The 6,000-nt window shown below is 35.5% G+C and overlaps 1 long non-coding RNA gene across 9 annotated transcripts in view; it reads left to right on the plus strand.

Annotated features, from left to right (window-relative positions):
- LOC147380572 (uncharacterized) overlaps positions 1-2,717 on the plus strand; it is a 28,156-nt gene extending 25,439 nt beyond the window's left edge. For all 9 annotated transcript variants that reach the window (XR_015175250.1, XR_015175247.1, XR_015175244.1 and 6 more), the window contains one exon: positions 1,010-2,717. This is a non-coding gene — a long non-coding RNA (uncharacterized LOC147380572). The remainder of the gene's footprint in view (positions 1-1,009) is intronic.
- Positions 2,718-6,000: the final 3,283 nt, after the last annotated feature.

Raw genomic sequence — 6,000 nt, forward strand, 5'->3', positions numbered from 1 at the left:
CCAGCCCTGGCGCTGAGGGGGAGTGTTAGAATAGTCTCACATCGCCTAGGTACTATTGGGAGGTGCAATCTATAAAGCGGGGGCAACCCTCTCCTTGCAAGCCGGTTTTGTGAGGATGAGTTAGGCCCATGGGCTTTAACAGTTTAACTTTCGGCACCAGCACTTTGACATTTTGGGGTGATTGGGGTTGTATCAAAAGGGAGGTAGTTAAGTATATAATGAATTTAATTTCAAAAATCCTATAAGAAATTCGAAATTTTAATTTATTTTTTGTTTACAAAAAGGTGTTACATATAATCAAATAACTCATTTAATTTTGTAATTTGACTCGGTGCATTTTCAAGTTAAGTTGACAAGTTGGATGTCTTAAGTTTGGGGGCCAAGTACCAAGAAATCCATCTAAGTCGAGTCGACTTAACCAAGCTTGGAGTTGTCTCGAATTTTTTTAAGACTATGATTCTTGTTAATAAAGAAGTAGTTAAAAACAATGGAAGGTGGAAGAAAAATATATTTAAGCAAGATTCTAAAAGGTTCTAACAAGATAATTTTGCATAATTCCAATAAATAAATAAATAAAATGGCAACTCCATTTCGAAATGTTTGCCGGGATTTTGGCAATCTTGCCAAACCACATAAATATTGTGTTGTTCACTTTCCTTCTGGTAATCATCGTTTCTTGCACCTGTGTTCTATACTGTCAGTGTGAGTTAATTTGAGGGATCTTGTGATTGCTGACATGAACAATCCTCATTTTCCTTGTCATTTCTATTTCTTGGGGATCCTTCAAAACTATTCATGGATTAAGAAACAAAATATGAGCATGCAACAAATTGGAAATATTTAGTGATATTATTTAGAGCTATTGTTGTATGATATGTAGCTATTTTTCGAAAACTCTGCCCTTAGCTTTTAATTTATTGAGGATCCCATACATAAATGCTTACAATTGTTATTTGTGCCCACCTCTTCTTAGTCTTGTTATTTTTGTTTTGGTTCTTGTCTTTTACAGGTGTGATCATCACCAAATTACCGTTGTAGGTGTGAAAATGTAGCTTCTATATTGAGCTTCAATGAGAATATGGTACAATCTAAAACCTTATAAGGTTTATTGTATTTCTTTTGGGCCCTATTGATCCATGAGTGTTTTCCTAGTGATATCCTAAGCATTCATGTCTTTTCATGTTCTTTGCCTATAGATCCATGAATGTTTGGCTCACTCCTTATAGACCTAAGAATTACAAATGTAAACAAGTACATTTTGCACAAGAATTGGGTGGTTGAAAAAAAAAAAGACGAATTTGGGTGATCATTGAGAAAGGTCAATGGTTTTGTACTTTGCAATGCCCAAACTGCCGAAAAATTGAGAAAGGTCAATGGTTTTCTACGAATGGTTATCGTTCATTTTCTGAGTTTAGCGTGGATGAATGGGTACATGATTAGGATCTTTATGATCCAAGGAACTCAGAAATGGTAAAAAATGACAACTTTACTTATTGACTATTTTATTCCATTTTTATAATATTATAGCAGCTTTCCTTCAAATTTTCTTTGGTGCGTTTGTAGTTGCATTACCTTCTTGTTCTCATAGGCTACATTTGTTTTATAGCCTGTAATTTTGATGAAGTCAGTTGGACTAAAGTAAGATTTATTATTGTTGTATGATTTATGAGTATTGAAGTGCTATAACATAGTTGCACTGCCATATTAAAACTTAGTACTGCTATTTACTTTATGAACAATCGCATTCATAAAGTTCTGTGACTATTGAAACGTGTAAGCCCCAAGTGGTTTCCTACATTCATACTTATAGTTTTTTTCAATTCTCAAAGTAGTTTTATATAAATTTTTAACCCTTGAACAAGGGTATAGAATATTGAAGGTGCTAACTAGCTTACACTAAAATCTATGGGTGATGATACCATAGACATGCTAAAACCCACAAGTTTTTCTATGTACCTAGGTTTGCTTTCTAGATCATGATTTAAAAAGACATTGTTATGATGCATCTAACGGTGGTGGGCAAGTGATACTTTTAATAATGACCCTACGACAATGTTAAGAATATTTTATGGATATTTTTTTTTCTCTTTGATAGTTTTGAGCAATTAATTCAATTTTTTTTTAAAAGACATTGGAATTTTAGTTTTTAAAGATGCTCTGACTCGTAGCATAGCATTGAAGCAGACTGTCTTTCACATCCAATTGCTGATGTTTTCATCAACTTTGAGTCATTTAGAAGGTCAATGCTCATGTTTATACTAAGTTTTACTAAGTTTGTTTTTCACTTTATACTAAGGAGCCATTTCATTTGAGATATTTGCAGCGCAGTAGCTTCTTCCATGGCAGCTTTGAAACAACCAACAATTAGAAGTGTAGCTATAATAGTTGATACCAGTAGTTGATTGCATATGGCGAATACCAAGATGAGAAAATGCTTAATCACTTAATGGGTCATATGGGAATGTGTAGGGGAATCAGGAAATCTGATCTTATAGAATTAGGAAAATAAGATATTCTTCTTGATTATTTTTGATCACTCTTAACTTTCTAGAATATTCCTGTAATCTTCTACAATAGGATAGTTGGTTGATTATTGTAGATTACTCTTGAATTTCTAGATTATTCTTGTAATAGGATAGTTGGTCTATAAATACCACTATTGAGGCATTTGTAATGATCATCCAAGAATTCTTAATAAATTCAGTTTTTCTACAGAATGTTTTCAGCTTCTATTACACACCCAACCACACACCCACACACGTGTATATATATATATATATATATATTTGTTTATTTCGACCATATAGGCAGTTGACATGCAATTAGTCAAATTTATGTATTCTTGAAATCTATTCATTGTTGCATAATTTCACATTTAAAATATTTTCAGTTTCATTCATCCTCCAACCTTTAAATTATATATGATATAAAGTTGATTTCTTTAATTTTCATTGGACTGTAGTATTTAGAGTATGTAAACAACTAATCAAAAGTTCAAAATATCCAGTGCACGTGTCGTGGTTCTGTATTCTTGTCTCACCCTTGCCACTATAACACAATGTCAAAAGGTGTCTGGAAGAGTTTCTGCATCGTTCATGCTTACGACTTCTGCAAAGAAATAGTTTTTTCGACTTTCGATCCTTGCCCATCACTCAATAGAAAAAAAAGATCTCTCTTTTCTTAGAACATAATCTCGCAAGATTCAAGTCAAATACGGATGTAGATCGGGATAAAGAATTTAGACATGGGTATGGATATAATTGGATCCAGCCCGGATCGATCCATTTTAAGCCCTAATCATTGGATGTCAGATTATTGATAAATTTTGAAATGATATATTCATGCATGACCTTGACAAATAGCTAGTTGTATGTATACCGATTATCTGTTGACACAAAGTAGTCATGTTAATCAATATTTCTCAAAAAAGATGGTATATCAAATGTTGCTCCCCTTGAGTATAACAAGCATTTTTCCCATTGTAACAAACAAATAATTAACTAAGAGAGCTTCTCTTGGCACCCCAACTTTTACTTATTAAAGCCCAATTAAAAAAAATATAAAATATAAAATAAGTAAATGGTTGAATTTTTGGGGACACCCACTAATCGTATGGATATGTGGTCAATCCCTTGATGAATCTACATAAAAAATGTCAGGTTGATTGGTGATGTGCTGTGCATCCATTGATTATGGCAATTGTCTTACAATCGTTGGATTTAAACTCTTTTTCAAGAGGTAGATTCTCCAAGGGATAGACCACACATCCAACGGTCAGTAGGTCTCAAAAAGATTCCACGTGGCATAAGATGGGTGTCATCTTACGATGGGCAATTGTCATTGTACAACTACCGGTAATGATCATATCATGTATGTATATAAAAAGAATAGTAATGCTGCCATCAAATTTGCATATAAACAAAGAAGTATCAGCAGAAGAGCTCACAAAATGAAGTTCTTCAAGAAATCGAGTGAGGCGCATAAACCAAGCACACGTGCTTGTTTGAGGCCATATATGGCCTTAAGAAGTTGACAAACATAGTTAGGATGTTGAGAATCAACAAAACCCTGTGGCTGAGTCATATAAACTTCCTCATTTAATTCACCATGCAAAAATGCATTTGAAACATCAAGTTGCTTGAGAGGCCAATTAAAGTAGATAGCTAGAGATAAAATCAACTATATTGTAGTAGGCTTAACTACGGGACTAAAGGTTTCGGTGTAATCGATACGAGGTTATTGGTGATAACCTCGTGCAACCAAATCTTGCCTTGTAGCGTTCAACAATACCATCCAATTTTTGCTTGATCTAGTAAACCCAATGACATCCAACAACATTTTGTTTAGATATGGGTCGAACAAAAGACCAAGTACCCATTTTGATAAGTGCATCAATCTCTTGTGTCATGGCAGGTTGCCACTCAACCACCTTTGATGCTTGGGTATAATTAGAAGGTTCAACGGGTAGAGAAGTGGCAATGAAGGCAAGGGGATAATGGGTAGCAATATAGGTCTTGAGTGTGCGGGTACCACGAAATCGAGTAATCATGTGATGCTTAGAGGTAGTTATAAGTTGAGGTTGGGAAGGCACGACAATGGTAGGGAGGTAAGTGAATGGTGGGATTGATGAAGGTGGGTGGTTTACATTGGACTGAACCATGTCTGTAGGTAGGGACTGAATCACAGCTGCAGGTGGGTTTGGTGAAGGTGGGTGGGTCTCATTGGATTGAACCGAGACATCTGGTTGTAAGGATGGTAAAGTCGTATGGGAGGAAGATTGTAATGGTCCTAGAAATACACCAACCGACGAAACAGTGATGGATGATTGGGTAGTGGGGAGAGTGGCAAATGGAAATTGATTTTCATCAAAAATTACATGACGTGAAATATACACCCAAACACTCGGAATATGGAGGCAGTTATAACCTCTATGTTGCAAACTATAACCAATAAAGACACTTGGAAGTGCAAAAGTCAAGTTTAAGATTTCGATAAGGCCTCAAGTATGGATAACATGCACAACCAAAAGTCTTAAGAATGGAATAATCAGGGACTCGATGAAATAACTTTTCCCAAGGGGTGATGCGATTAAGGATACGCATAGGAAGCCTATTAATCAGAAATACTGAAGTAAGAAAGGCCTCAGTCCAATAAGAGGAAGGTATGTGAGAATGAGCAAGAAGAGCAAGTGTCATTTCAACAATATGATGATGCTTACGTTCTACTACCCCATTTTGTTCTGCAGTGTAGGAACATGTCATGCGATGGTGGATGCTATTGAGGGATAAAAAATTACGAAAGGAATTACTTGTGAATTCACCCCCTCCATCAGTTTGGAGAGATTTAATCTTGGCATTCAAGAGGTTTTCAGTATGAGTTTTAAATTTAATAAAGGTAGCAAGAGCTTGAGATTTCAACTGAAGAGGAAAAAGCCAACAAAATTTGCTATAGTCATCAACAATTGAAAAATAATACCGAAAACCATTATTAGAAACAATAGGAGAAGGTCATGAAGAGAGTTAAGTTGATTTGGAATTCCACGTCTTTGATATGAGTGATCAAGGCGATGGTAACAATCAAGGGCGGAGTGCCTAACTTTGTTACAAATCTGGCAAATAAGACGAGTAGAAGTCGGATTGGTATGTGGTTGTCTAAAATGTTGACCACCATTAGCATTGCGACCTTTTCCATGACCACGACCTCTACTAAATGAGTGAGAGGCCCCTCAACCAGAGTGGTTTCCCCGTTGTGAATGTAAGGGAGAGTGGTTAGCCACAAAGGCAGTTGCTTCAGTTGCATTCGTTGAAAAAAAGTTTGTGATACGAATTTCTTTACTAATCAATGAACCATAGCGTTCTCTCATAATAATAGGTGGTTTTTTATGAGAAACAGAGGTGGCAAATGGACCATATTCAGGTCGAAGTCTTTCCAAGACATGTGACAAGATTAAAGTCATCAACTGGTTTGCCTATAGTAGCTAGTTTATTAGCAGTAATCTTG

The sequence above is a fragment of the Akebia trifoliata genome, unplaced genomic scaffold, assembly GCF_017979445.1.
Source record: "Akebia trifoliata isolate Shusen 1 unplaced genomic scaffold, ASM1797944v1 Contig01297, whole genome shotgun sequence".
Lineage (NCBI taxonomy): Eukaryota > Viridiplantae > Streptophyta > Magnoliopsida > Ranunculales > Lardizabalaceae > Akebia > Akebia trifoliata.